We start from the raw sequence: 14,574 nt of genomic DNA on the forward strand, positions 1-14,574 counted from the left end.
TCCTACTTATCCATGGAGCTGAGAAGAGGTCCCCACTAAGCAAACTTTTAAATGTAAGGCAGTTTCCACACAGTCTAAAATATGTGATGTAGAACTACTTCTCTGGAAGAACGTAAGAAGGGGGAGTGAGGTGTGTGTGTGTGTGTGTGTGTGTGTGTGTGTGTGTGTGTGTATCTATTTTGGTGGGGGAAGAAGATTCCTTCCTCATCCAGCTCCTCTCCTTGACACCCCTCCACCATGGTGACTGATCCTAGATGATAACTGGAGTATGTGCCACCTTAGTTGAGTCAGATTCAGAATTTTTAAACCCTAAACATCTTCTTGTGCATTCTCTGAGCTTGTGACCAAACAATGATCCTTCAATGAACCTTTTCAACCTAGGAAATACCTTGAGAATTCCATAGGTTGAGAAATCTTGGGTCCTGGTTAGTGTTGAATGCCATGTGGATAGTGAAACAGGACTGACCCCAGACCTTGACCTAGCTTGTCAGAAAACAAGGATCTTGGAGAAATTGATATTGTGCAAAATAAAAGAAATGGGGAAATGTCTACTCAGCAGTACCACAAAATTCCATATATTTATAATTTATGTATAAAATAGGAGATATAGATTTCTATATTATATTTTATGTCTTCCTAAATAGGTACATAAGGATCGTTTGTGCTTAAAATTATTTTTGGTTAAGGAGAAAATAAATAACTGTCTTATAACTAATCGCAATGTACATCTTTTGTGGGGAGTCTCTGACAAGAACCAAATCTAATTTCTAAATGATTTTCTCAGGGGGATAAATAACTAGGGAATGAAGGGAAAAAACCTGCCTTTTCTTTAGAGGATATTATTCCTCAGGAATGAACCAGGTCAGTATCTGAGGCCAGAGTCACCTCCATGGTAGTCACCTGTCACTATAGGTCTACTGTTACACTATAATACTATTATAGAACAGAATATACAGAGATAAAAGTTCTTACCCTCAATAAGTTCTCTTCAATTTCACCATAAATTGAGACTTTACTTCATTAAATATTAAATGATAGTAAATTCTAAATTATATTTGCAAAAAAAGCAAAATAAAGGGCAGCTAGGCGGCGCAGTGGATAGAGCATTGGCCTTGGAGTCAGGAGTACCTGGGTTCAAATCCGACCTCAGACACTTAATCATTACCTAGCCGTGTGGCCTTGGGCAAGCCACTTAACCCCATTGCCTTCAATAATCTTAAAAAAAAAAAAAGCAAAATAAGGCATGTTCTATAGCTATATTGAAGAAATGACAGGAAAGGTAGTATTACAAGTTATTTAAAAAATGTACTCATGCTCCTACACATTTAATGATATACTCATAAATACAAGAAACCATTCTAATGCATGCTATATAATCTGGCATTTCATTAAAGAACATGATATTCTCTAATACCTTTGGGCCACTTGATCAATGTTCAGCAGAGAATGTCGCAGGAGAGGTAAGAAGTTATTTTCATATATACATATATATGCATATGAACATGTATATCTGTTAGTGTATAGTCATCATTCTTCCAGTTAAAAAAGGAAAAATCAATCAAAGCGTCATTGCTATTTTTCAGTCATTTTTCAGTGTCTGGCTCTTCCTGACCATACCTTTGAGGTCTTTTTAGACAGATACTAAAGCGGTTTGCCATTTCCTGTTCCAGTTCATTTTATAGATAAAGAAACTGAGGCAAATTGGGTTAAGTAACTTGACCAAGGGCATATAGCTATAAATGTCTACTAGAAGTCTTCCAGTGTTCCATCCCAGTATCTGTCTACTACATCAAAGTTAATGAGAATAAAATCATGCCCCATCAAACTCCCCCTACCCCCCCAAAAAAACCCCTGATGTGAACAAGTCATGTTATAAAGTGAATAGATAGATAGATGCTAGTCCTAGCTCTTCACACCATCATTTAAATGGGATTTTACAGTCAGTTCATTACTGTATTTTTTACACAAGGCCAAAGAACATTTCTTCCCAAAGATTCCCTGCCCCCCCCCATATTAATTATGCTTGTGTAAAAGACACATTCTTACATTGGTTTCAGTCTTCCTGAAGAGGTCTAAAACTGGGCACCAACTAGGCCAATCACCCACACAATCAAATTTTAATTAACAACATACAATTGAAAACCACTGTTGAGGCAATTAGATGGCGCAGTGGATAGAACACCTGGCCCTGGAGTCAGGAGGATCTGAGTTCAAATACAGCCTCAGATACTTAATAATTTCCTAGCTGTGTGACCTGAAGCAAAAAGAGTCAGCATGGTAATTCAAAGTATTCTGTCAACAGGACATAAAATCCCAGACAAAAGCAAAGGCTGGAGTGGTCAATTTTTGACAAAGTTAGAATTCTTGCGTTTGCCACAAACTTCGTATTTTGGGGGAAGCTTTATCAGCTCCGCCTCCAAGCTCTGTGAGCTCCCATATGAGAGGCAATGTGATCCAGTTAGATTTGGAATCCCAGGTCAATTACTGACTTTCTAAAGCATCCTCAGGCAGGTCACTGTCTCCCTTCGACCTTTCAGCACTAAATATAGCTAACTTTTATACAGCTTTTTAAGGCTTGTGAAGCAATTTATATATTTATCATCTCATTGGATCCTCATAACATTTCTATGGGGTATAATTATTATCATCTACATTTTACATTTGAGGAAACTGAGGCTGAGGGAGGGTAGGTTAGTTATCCAGAATTATATAGCTAAGAAATATCTAATGTAGGATTCACACTCAGATTTTCCTGATTTCAAACATAATACCAATATATTCCCTCAAATATTTAATATGCATCTACTTCTTAGGGTTATCTCATTTCAACCCTCAGAGGACCCTAAGAAGTAGATGCCTAGCCTGAGGCAGGAAGATGTTAAATGACTTGCCCAGGGTCATACAGCTCTTAAATATTTGAGGTCGGATTTGCAGAATCAGCACACTCTCTTCTGAGCTAAGCTACCCATTCTAGAGACCTTTTATGGTTTCTTTTCTTCACTAAATTGCTCAAGGGTTTGGATGTGAGGTTTGGGTGGTAAAGGTGCTGCAGTTGATCAGCAGAAGAGACAATGAGGACAGAAGTTTTCAGCACTAAGCATTCACATACTCTGCCACACCAAAGTGGGGTACTGGGTCAACGAGTTATTTAAGCAATGAGCTCCATAGTAGAGACAGGATAAGAAATCCTGTCTCTTGTTGTCTTAGTCACTGGCTCACTAACTCTATGCCTTTTGAGAATCGTAATATGTTGGATCTGCTTTTCTCACCCTATTTTTTTCATGTTCATCATAGTTTTTTTTGTTTTCAAAATATGAATAAAATTGGCACATAAAGTTAAAAGTGATCCTTAATAAATCCCTAAAACATAGAAAGAATACTGGGAAAGAGAATGAGCACAAGACTCCTCAGCCATGCTAACTAACAATGTCTATCTGGCAGCAACAGCACACATGCAGGAAAGTTTCCGGATCTCACTTTTAGTTCAATCTTTGGGTTGTGGTGGGAAATGGGCCACTTATCTCTTGGGTGTCAGATGACCTTATGAAAACACCAGAAATAAAAGTCCCTTCTGTCTTCCAGAGATATATTGCTTAAGTTTGAAAATATGATTGGTATAATTGGCATTCTTTATTACAACCTCAAGCTTGCAAGGTGACAGCTTGGCTTTGGTTTCTCCTCTTTGCAGGCTGAATTCTCTCATTTTTCTCTGGTCCCTACTACAATCTAATGACCTAGAACTCCCAAGACTTCATTAAGTAACTATAGTTGAGGAAAGTGTCAGGTGAATTATGTTATAAATGAACACAACAGGATATGATGTATAGTTTTATATTTTGGAGTTTTTCATAAAAATTCATTTTCAAATGAATTGACAAATTATATATATATACATATACATATATATGTATATATATATATATATATATATATATATATATATATATATATATACGCACGTGTGTGTGTGTGTATGGGATTTACTACATCAGAGACTGTGTTGAGTCTCGGGAATACAAAGAGAAATAGTTTCTGCCCTCAAGATACATATATTTTAATGGGTTCTTCTATTCCATGTTTCACATTGCTAATCTACCCACTTTAATGTGACAGCTACATCATAAGACAACCATTTAGACTTTAAAAAAGGGGGGGGGGAACCTCATAATGTTGGAAAGGAAATGAATGAAAACTCATATAAGTGAATAATCATAATGTAAATGTGCAAATTATCAGTATATAACCTGTTAGTTCCTAAACTATGCACAAAGGATCTAGAATACTCAAAAAACTCACTTTTGATCATTATCAGCATTTAATAAGCATTTGCTAAGGGTCCAATACTCTGCTGGATGCTAGGGATTCAAAGACAAAAGTGAAACAGATCCTACAAAAACTTTCCTCTGCTCATCAAATTACCTCACTAAAGGCAGAACTGCTGTATTAAGGTCATCAAAACATCAGCTTAAAAAAATGTAAAGAGAATTAGAAGGCTGAAAAAAACAGAGTAGAACATTACAGCATTGCTATTTCCATTTTAGTTGCACTGCATTTGAATTTTAAACATTACTCTTTAGAATTATGTTCCTTTTTTAAAAAATGCATATTTTACTAGGCAAGACATAATATTTCCAACTGGATTTCCTGGAGTTCCCAGTTCCACAGGTGATACATTCTGAAGTTGGATTGTACATGTTAAAAAGGTCTCAGGTTGACCAGTCATTCCCATGTGGAAGCTACATGTTGGCAAGCAGTTCATATCAAGCACATTAAAATAATCCACTCTGGGTATAGTAAATCATTCTGTGAGCTGCCTCCTCCTACATTCATAGCACTTGTGAAGATTTCCCTAAATTTGGATGCAGTGACATGGAACACAGCCAATGAACTACACAGCAGTTACCAAACAGCTGCAAATCCATACTTATTTTATCATTTGTACATATAATACAAAAACATGTACATATTCAGAGCCAAGAGAAGACATTTTGGCTTTACTAATACTGGTCAAAGCCAAAAGTCAGATTTCATTAAAACAGTTTAAATGTTTCCTCTCCTGACATTATTTCCTAATCATGCAATGTTACATAAAGCAAAGTCAAAATTTTAGCATTTAGAGCTGAAAACTGAATCCCAGAAAAGTAAAATGATCTGCTCAAGTTTATACTGGTAGTAAATAGCTGAATCAGAATTTGAATTCAGATCCAGTGACTGTTAAGTTCAGCACTCTTTATATTCCTAAGTATTTTATTTTATCCATTTCTATAAAGTATACATATACTACATTTTTAGAGTCTTAAAGTGCTTGATCTGTAAATTAATTTAGATAGTTTTTACATATTTATTATATTGGTACAACCTACCCATGAATATTAAATAATCCCTTCACTTATTTAGGTTTTCTTTTTTTTCCTATAAGGCTTTTATAATATTTCTTTGAGGGCTTTATATATATTGGGAATTGACCTTCCATACACCTTATACACTTTGTAGTTATTTAAATGGTAAATTACTCATTCTATGCCAGTTTTTAACTATCAAATACTTTATTTTTTTCCCTGAGTTTTTCAGTTTTTTTAAACTGTTGTTTCGATATTTTTTGTTTTATGATGTTGTTGGCTTCTACTTGATCCATTCAGTTTTTCCAGGAAGTTTGCTGCTTTGGGCAAGGCTTTTGACCTCTTATATTAAACTTTCAATTCCCTTTCCAATTCTTCTATACCTGTCATTTCTTTTCCATTTTCACTCTAATTTCATTTATAAATTTTTAAACTCTTGCTTCATCTTTCAGGAATTCTATTTGAATTTTTGCCTAAGCTGTGTTTTTCTCTGAGGTTTGACTTCTAAATGTTTTAGATTCATTTTTTCTTCTACGTTTGTATTTTGAACTTTTCTGCCACCTAATACCTCTTTATGGGTGGGTTTCTTTTTATTTGTTATTGTTTGTTTGCTCATGACTTCAGATGATGTTAGTACTGGACTCTGCAGCACTTCTGGATGAAAGGTCCAGGTTGCTACTTTCCTGGAGTTTCTGAGTGTCCTGTTATTTTAAAATATCAGAGACAGACAGGCTAGTGACTTGCAGACTTTCAATATTACCAGAGCAGTCTAATCTTTTTATTTTTTTATTTTGAATTTTTTACAATTTCCCCCCCAATCTTGCTTCCCTCGCCCCCACAAAAGGCAATTTGCCAGTCTTTACATTGTTTCCAATGGTATACATTGATCTAAGTTGAATGTGATGAGAGAAATCATATCCTTAAGGAAGAAAAATAAAGTATTATGCCTGATTGTTGCACTAATGAATGAACAGGCCCATCAAGGTTGGTTATAACCCCACATGTTCTGCTAGGGGGCACAATGTTCCTCTGGTTCTGCTCATCTCACTCAGCATCGGTCCATGCAAATCTTTCCGGGCTTCTCTGAATTCCCATCCTTCCTGGCTCCTGATAGAACAATACTGTTCCATTACATAACATATACCACATTTTGTTAAGCCATTCCCCAATTGAAGGACATTTACTTAATTTCCAATTCTTTGCCACCATGAATACAGCTGCTATGAATATTTTTGTACAAGTGATTTTTTTTATACATTACTAAAACATAATACCCCTCCTCCCCAAAAAATATAGACCCACATGGGAAATAAAGTAAAGGAAAGAGAAAAGAATGTGTTTCAGTCTGTGTGCTGATAGCATCAACTCTATCTAGGGTGGATCACATTCTTTATGATAAGTTCATCATAACAGTTACTTCCATATTTTTCTACTGTTTCTATTGCTGATTGTAATTCCCTCCAGTCATTCCTCCCCACTACCATACACTATATTTTCTCTCTCCTTTCTCTCTGTCCCTCTTCTAAAATGTGCTGTAGGGTAGCTGAGTGGTGCAGTGGACTGATCACTGGCCCTGGGGCCAAGAGGCCCAAAGCCCATATACCACCCCTGAGGCCCAGCAACCTGGTCCCAGACAGGCCACCCAATCCCAGCCCTTTTTAAGAAGTAAAAAAGAAAATGTGTTATCTGACTATTCTTTCCTATGATCTACCCTCTCCTCTATTACCCATACCCCCCTTCCCCCTTTCCCACTTCTCAGAGCAGTCCTAGGGCACAGTATGACTGCCACCTTCCCTTCTGTAAGCTCTATAAGTTTCTGATCTGGATTTGGGTCTGAGTCAGAGGAAACAGCAACTGGACTCAGTTCCTATCAGTCAGGAGGAATGTTCAGTTGCTTTATAGAAGAATGATAGGTTCTTTTTTAGTCTAGGATTCTTGCCCTGGTTATTCTTCTACAGGTTGGACTAGATACTGGAAAGGTGACCTAGCTCTCCACCTTTTAGTTGCTGGTCCTTTCCTTAGGCCATTTTATATCTATGACCAGAAACTGGATGGTAGGCAACAAAACTGCTTATTAATCTTTTCCTCATCATAGCACCCTGGTGTGCATGTTGGACTTCCTCTTGCTCTGATGCACAGCTTTTCTCTGAACACTGAAGTGATCAGTGAGTGAGGGACACTTCTGGCACTTGACCCTACTTCCCAAAGTCCAAAAATTTCCCTAATATAGACAAATGTCTCCCTGTGACTTTTTTCGAATTTCCTTAGCAGGATTTGGTCTGGGGCAATTTCTACATTCCTAGGTTCTTACCACTCTGCCATTTTGTTTCCTGCTCTAAGGTTTTTTTTTTTTTTTGCTTGTATATTTTTGATACTGAACTTCCCTATGATAACCTAGGGATTTAAAATCACTGTTGATTGGCAAGGAAGTTCTGGCTTGCTTCAGTTCCAACTAGTCTATTTATCCTTCCTTAGGCAGCCTGGTGGCCCCCAATCTTGGAGATCAAAATCAAAAGTATTGATACTCCCTTGACTCTAAGCCTACTTTAGCGTGGAATTCCAAGACCAAGTTATCCATCAGTCTCAGTGTCTCCAGTAGCAGGGATTATCGGCATGTACCATGTTTGTCTTTATATCATCTGCAGAGATTGATTTTGACTCCATACTACTGATAAGCTCAGTTAAGTTTATGGTTATAGCAAGAATTTCTAATATTATGTCAAATGACAGTAGAGAAGATACATCTTTATTTTTCTCCTGAACTTGCTGGGAAAGTTTCCAGTGTTTCTTTATTACAACAATGTCATCTTTTGATTTTAGATAAATGCTTTTTATAATATTAAGGAAGGACCCTTCTACATCAATAGTTAATAATGCTTTTAAGATTTGAATGCTATATTTTCTAAAAGGCTTTCCTTACATCTAAAGATATGTTTCTTTTATAATTCATTGATTAAGTGTACTATTTTCCTAATGTTGAACTGTCCTTGAAACCTTAGGATAACTATACACCTGCTAATACTGAATTGCATCTGCTGCTCTAATTTTTTTTTTACTAAAATGTTTTTAAAATGTCTGTATCAATATTGACCTAAGATTCTCTTTTTCTGATTCGTTCCTTCCTGGTTTGAATATTAGGACTCAAGTTTGATTGAATGCCTTTCTTTCATAAAGGAATTAATACAACATAAAATTAAGTTTTAAAATGGATGACAGAATTCATTTACAAATCCATTTATTTAAAGAGTAAGAATTTTTCTTTGATAGCTCATTTATGGATATTTGTTCAATTTCTCTTTCTGAAATTGGGTTCTTCAGGCATACCATTTCTTGTTTTTTAAATTGTGATATTTGAAAAAAAGATATTCATATATTCTTTTTTACATTCTATTTTCCTATTGTATAATAATTTTTGACATTCCCTTTTATTTTTTACTTATTGTAAATTTACCTTATCTATTTTTTATCTTCAGAATTTAGTTTTTCACTCTCCTTTGAACTCAAATTATTTTACGGAATTTTATGAATAACAAAATTGGGGAGTTGGAAGAGTTATCAAATGGTTATTTAGTTCAACCCATATTTGAAAGGAATTCCTATTGGTAAGTTAGAAAACCCACCATCTCTTGAGAAATTATATTTCACTTTTGCAGAATTTTAATTATTAAGAAGTTTTTACTGGTACCAGATCTAAAACTTCCATCTTTGCAATTTTCATTCATTGTTTTCTTGTTCTGCCCTGAGTCAATTAAAATGTCTAATCTCTCTTATACTTGACAGTAAATAATAATAGTCTATAAACATTTATTTAGCCCTACTTTGTGTGCAGAATTTAAATACACAGATTTTCAAATGCTTTCTTTAAGTCAACCTTTCTTGGAAAAAAATGACCATGTCCAGGAAGATGATTTATGCTTTCACAGAATCTTGAGCTACTGCTTGAGCAGTTCTATTCTGGGCAAAAACACTATCCTTATTCTTAAGATGCTCAAGTTCTAATGAGGGAGACAACATCCAAAAACACATGCATACAAGATATATAGAATGCAATTGAAAGGCTTTCTTAGGTGGAAGCACTAAGAGTAAGGTATGTGGGACCAAGAAAGACCTCCTGCAGTAGGGAAGACTTCATCTGGGTCTTAAGGGAAGCAAGGAAGTATAGGTATAAAGGGAAAGCTTTCCAGGAATGGGGGACATTCATTAAAAAAAAGCACAGAATCAGAAGATGGAGTGGTATGTCCATTGGGTAATAGGGAGGGCAATGTCAATGGATTGTAGAGTATATGGAGGATAGTAAAATGTCTGAAAATTTGAAAGGTAGGAAAGGTTATGAAGGGATTAAAATATAGCAAATATTTTATATATGGACCTATAGAAGACATTGGAGTTTATTGAGTTGTGGAGTGGTGAAATCTGCTCTATAGAAAAATTACTTTGGAAGCTGAGTGAAGAATAATATAAAGGGGAGACACTGGAGGAAGAATGACTAACCAAAAGCTATTGAAACAGAATATATATATATATATAATGAGGTGTGAATCAGGGTAGTGGACATAGAGAAGGAAACTTATATGAGAGGTATTCTGAAAGGAAGAACAAGATTTGGTAACAGATTAAATATATAAGGTGTGTGAGAAATCAAGGAGGATACCAAGAATGAGATGACTCTAGGGTAGAAGTTTATGCTGCCCTTGATAATAAAAAGGAAGTGTGGAAGAAGGGAGTACTTCTGGGGAGAGAGAGAGTAGTTCTATTTTCTTACATATGGAATTTGAGATATTTGTGGAAGACCAAGTTAGAGAAATTTAAGAGACAGTTGGTAATTTAGAATGGGATTCAGAAGAAAGGTGAGGGCATAAAGGGAGGAGAGATACAGAATGATAAACAGCACAAATGGTCGGATCAAGTGGTAGTTTTTAGTGGATAGGTGAGATGTAAGTATATTTATAGGCAGAAGGGAAGCAGTCAAGAGAAGATAATTTGAGGGGATGAAAGGATCAAGGTGGACTGAGCACATATCTCTAAGCTGCACAAATATGTGGCCAATAGAGGAGGGATTCAAGATAAGAAAGAGACAGGCAGAGAATGACTGATGGAGAAAAGAAATGATGGGATCAAGGTCACAAAGAAGTTAATCTCTGAAAGTGAAGCAAAAGAGGAAAGAATATATGTAGGTTGAAAAAGTTTTGAGGTGTGGGAGAGATGAGGGAACTCACTAAAAAGGGCTTCAATTTTTTCATTAAAATATAAGAGGATTTCAGATGTTGATAAGGGATGGTGGGAATGGAACTGATACACTTGAAAAGAAATAATGGAAAACTTGTGAGAAATATGAAAGAGAATCAAGTGGAGATGAACAAAAGAATTATCATATAGTGGTGAAGTCTCAGTTGAGATTATCTAACATGAATTTGTAGGGGGACCAATTACATTTATTCAACATGATCAATTTAGCCCAGGTGTAGCAGGTGACAGAGTGGATAGAGTATTGGATCTGGACTTAAGAAAACTCATCTTCATGATCTCAAATACTGTCATAGACTATGTGGCCTTGGGCATAGCACTCAACCTGTTTGTTTTCTCATCTGTAAAATGAGTTGTAGAAGGATGACAAACTACTCCAGTATCTTTGCCAAGAAACCTCAAATGGGCTCAGAAAAAGTTGGGACATGACTAAAATTATTCAACAATAATAAGAAGCATAGGTTTAAAAAAGCCCCAAAACTGTTATTAAAACTCCTTGTTGGAATGATTTACACTTCCAGGGCAGAAATTAAAATAATCTGTTACACAATCAGTCACAAACACAATCATGGTGTTTATTTTGTTTCATATGAGGAATTGCCTAAAATGTGTCTTCTTGTAATATCATCTCACAAAATTGTAGATTCTCTATACTTTCTATGGCTCTCTTCTCTGCCAAGTTTTGTTTCCCAACAAGAAATCAAATCTTCTGCTATTGTCATTAATTACTGGACCCACCACTGCCACCTTAGATACATAGTTTGGTAAAATATTGGCTTTCACCATGAGGGCCAGAGCCCCTGTCCTCAAAGAGTTCTCCATTCATCAGGACAAAGTTTGAAAACAGATTGTTGTAGTTTCCAAAAATTATTGTACCTTTTTTCAACTCCAAAGATAAAACATAACCCAGACCAAAACAGTAGAGTTTTATGATAGGTGTCTAAATTCTTCCAGCTGTATATAGGAGTGGAATTAGAGGATGCAGACTAGGTTGATCTAGGAGAAGAATTAGATTGGAACAGGGAAAAGGAAGAGTGAAGATACCAGGAACAGCTAGGTAAAGGATTCAAGGAGGAAGACAGGGTACTATTAAAGAAGCTAATCATTGCATCAAGCCAGTGGAGGAAAGGAAGTTAGAACTGTGGTCACAGATAAAGAGAACAGGAAAAGTTCCCATATTGACAAAGTTCAGCAAAAATAAAGCAGTGAAATGGGTGACAGGACAGATAAATCACAATCAGAAAAGGAAATTTCAAAATTCAGAAATTGTGATTAAAGAGTATTCTTGAGTCTATAATATGACCTTCCCTTTTGTGGGTGTCTGAAACTGACTGGAGACCTCTAATGGAGGATGGGTAGGAAAGCTTGGGTGTTTCACGGGTCACTGATGACTATAACAAAGTCCCCAAGAACAGGAGTTAGCATGAAGACTACTATGAGTCAAGGGCTAAAACATGAACTTCACATTTTATTTTAAATCTCACCATGTAATGAATATGGCAGCTTTCTTCAACTCTTGACCAAACAATATCCAGATAGTATCTAAACAATAGTAAGTTTTCTCTTCATATACTGTCTAAGATTATACTTTATACAGCAAAAGACGAAGCATCGGACTCTCTTATTCCTGGAAATAATGATAGAATTGTGTTTCTCCCTCTTGGAAACACTGATTTCATCAGAAATCTCAATAATATTTGTGGGCCGAGTTTTGCCTATTGCTAAGACAAGCATTCAGAGTCAGGTAACTGTTCATTTCAGAGCAGAAATCAAACCACTTTTAATGGTGAATGCCAGTAAGACACAGATCTGAGAAAACTGTGCATGCACAAATGATTTTCTTGAGGAGTTAACCCTCTAAGAAGTTTTATGCCAAGAAACTATAAAAGCTAGTTTATTGCTGGGAAAAATACTTAAAGATTCAAGATTCCCCAAAGGCTCTTTTGTATAATTTTGGCATATATGTCATCTTCTACCACAGTGACTTCATCATGTACTATTCCAAAGTTAGGTCTGTATTTTAGCTGGAAAATAAAATAAACACACAACTAAAAGAGAATATCCAATTCGCACAGAATTCAAGGGTTCACAGATAGAGAAGACTTGCAAAAATCTTGTTTTTCTTGATGCATACTATTTGCGTTTTCTAATTAGAAATGATAGTAGCTTGATAACACAGCTGAAATTATGTTGAACTATTACTGGAGAGTAACTAGCTAAATTTAAATATTTTAAGCATAAATATATTGAGGTATGGCATTTAAAATTCATTATGTCTAACACATCTCATAACATCCCCCCAAAAAGGAAAATAGTAAATGTTGGAGAAACTGAGGGAAAAAAGTCACATTAATCACTGTGCTGGTCTAGTCATTCTGGTAAGGTAGAACTGTGTCCGAAAGTCACGAAATTTTTGCTTTGAATTGATTGTACACCTACATATCTAGTCCTAACCTCTCTCCTGATTTTCTATTGTACATTTCTATTTCTCCAACTTTCCACTGTACATCTCAAACTGGGTATCCCATATACATCTTAAATCTGACATATCCAAAACTCAACTTATCATCTTTCTCCTTAAACTCTCCCCTCCGCTGAAATTATCACCATTCTCTCAGTCATCCAAGACTAATATTGAGGTATCATTCGTAATTCCTTACTCTCTCTTACCAACCCTCTCCAATAGCCCATCTGTTGACACGTCATTCGCTATCATAACATTTCTTTTATATACCTCCTTTTCTCCTTGGTTACCAGTACAGATCTCATCACCTTCCACTTGAAATACTGAAATAATTTTATTTATGGTCTCCCTGCCTCAAGACACTTGACAAACCAGATCATTTTCCACTCAGTGGTCAAAAATGACCTTTCTAAAGCTCAGATCCCATCCTGCCATCCCTCTCCCTCCATTCAATAAACTCCAGTGGCTCCCTATCACCTGGCATCCTCCTACCTCCAGTCTTCTTATACCTTATTCACTCTCTTATACCCCTGTGATTCAGTAACAATGATTATTTGCTTTTTCCTCACATAAGACAATCTATTTTTCCATCTCTATGCATTCGCACTAGCTCTCCCATATGCCCGGAAGGTTCTCCTTCCTCATCTCTGTCATCTGTCTTCAAGTCCTTTTGTCTATCCAATTAACTCATGGGCTTCTTGAAAGCAGGAATTTTCTTTTGCCTTTCTTTCCTTTCCCAGTGCTTCACATAGGGGGTAGAATATTTTAGGTGTTTAATAAATGTTTGTTGAAAAGACTCATGATGAAAAATGTTAGTTGCTACCAGAGAAAGGACTGATGGAGTCTGAATGCAGAGCAAAGCATACTATTTTCATTTTTTTTTCATGGCTTTTTTTGTTTTGTTTCTTCCTTTACTACATGCCTAAAATTGAAATATGTTCTATATGATTACACATATGTAACCTACATCAAATTCTTATTATCTTAAGGAGGAGGGAATTGAGAGAGAAAATTTGTAATTTAACGTTTTTAAAAAATGAATGTTTGGGGGCAGCTAGGTAGCAGAGTGGATAGAGCACCAGCCCTGGAGTCAGGAAGACCTAAATTTAAATTCAGCCACAACTAATTACCTAGTTGTGTGACCTTGGGCAAGTCACTTAACCTCATTGTCTCGCAAAAAACCAAAACTAAATAAAAAAAAGTGAATGTTTAAATTTGTCTTTGCATGTAATTAGAAAAAATAAAATGCTGTTAAAAATAAAAATAGCTAATTAAAATCATGTGTTGACTAATTGTCTAAATTATGTATATCCTCTGACCCAGTAATAACTCTACTACTCCCAAGAGAACAAAGTAAGAAGAAAGGACCTATATATACAAAAATATATTTATAGCAGTATTTTCTCATAGTGGCAAAGAACTAGTAACTCAGAGTGTGTGCATCGACTTGGAAATGACTGAAAAATTTGCTGTAAAAATCATAATGGAATATTAATGTATTATAAGAAATTATAAAGGAGACAGTTT

The 14,574-nt window shown here is 35.7% G+C and overlaps 1 protein-coding gene across 2 annotated transcripts in view; it reads right to left on the reverse strand.

Moving 5' to 3' along the window:
* Positions 1 to 14,574, reverse strand: part of MAPRE2 (microtubule associated protein RP/EB family member 2) — a 203,001-nt gene that overhangs the window by 127,794 nt on the left and 60,633 nt on the right. The window lies entirely within an intron of this gene.

Source organism: Macrotis lagotis, chromosome X (assembly GCF_037893015.1).
Source record: "Macrotis lagotis isolate mMagLag1 chromosome X, bilby.v1.9.chrom.fasta, whole genome shotgun sequence".
Classification (NCBI taxonomy): domain Eukaryota; kingdom Metazoa; phylum Chordata; class Mammalia; order Peramelemorphia; family Peramelidae; genus Macrotis; species Macrotis lagotis.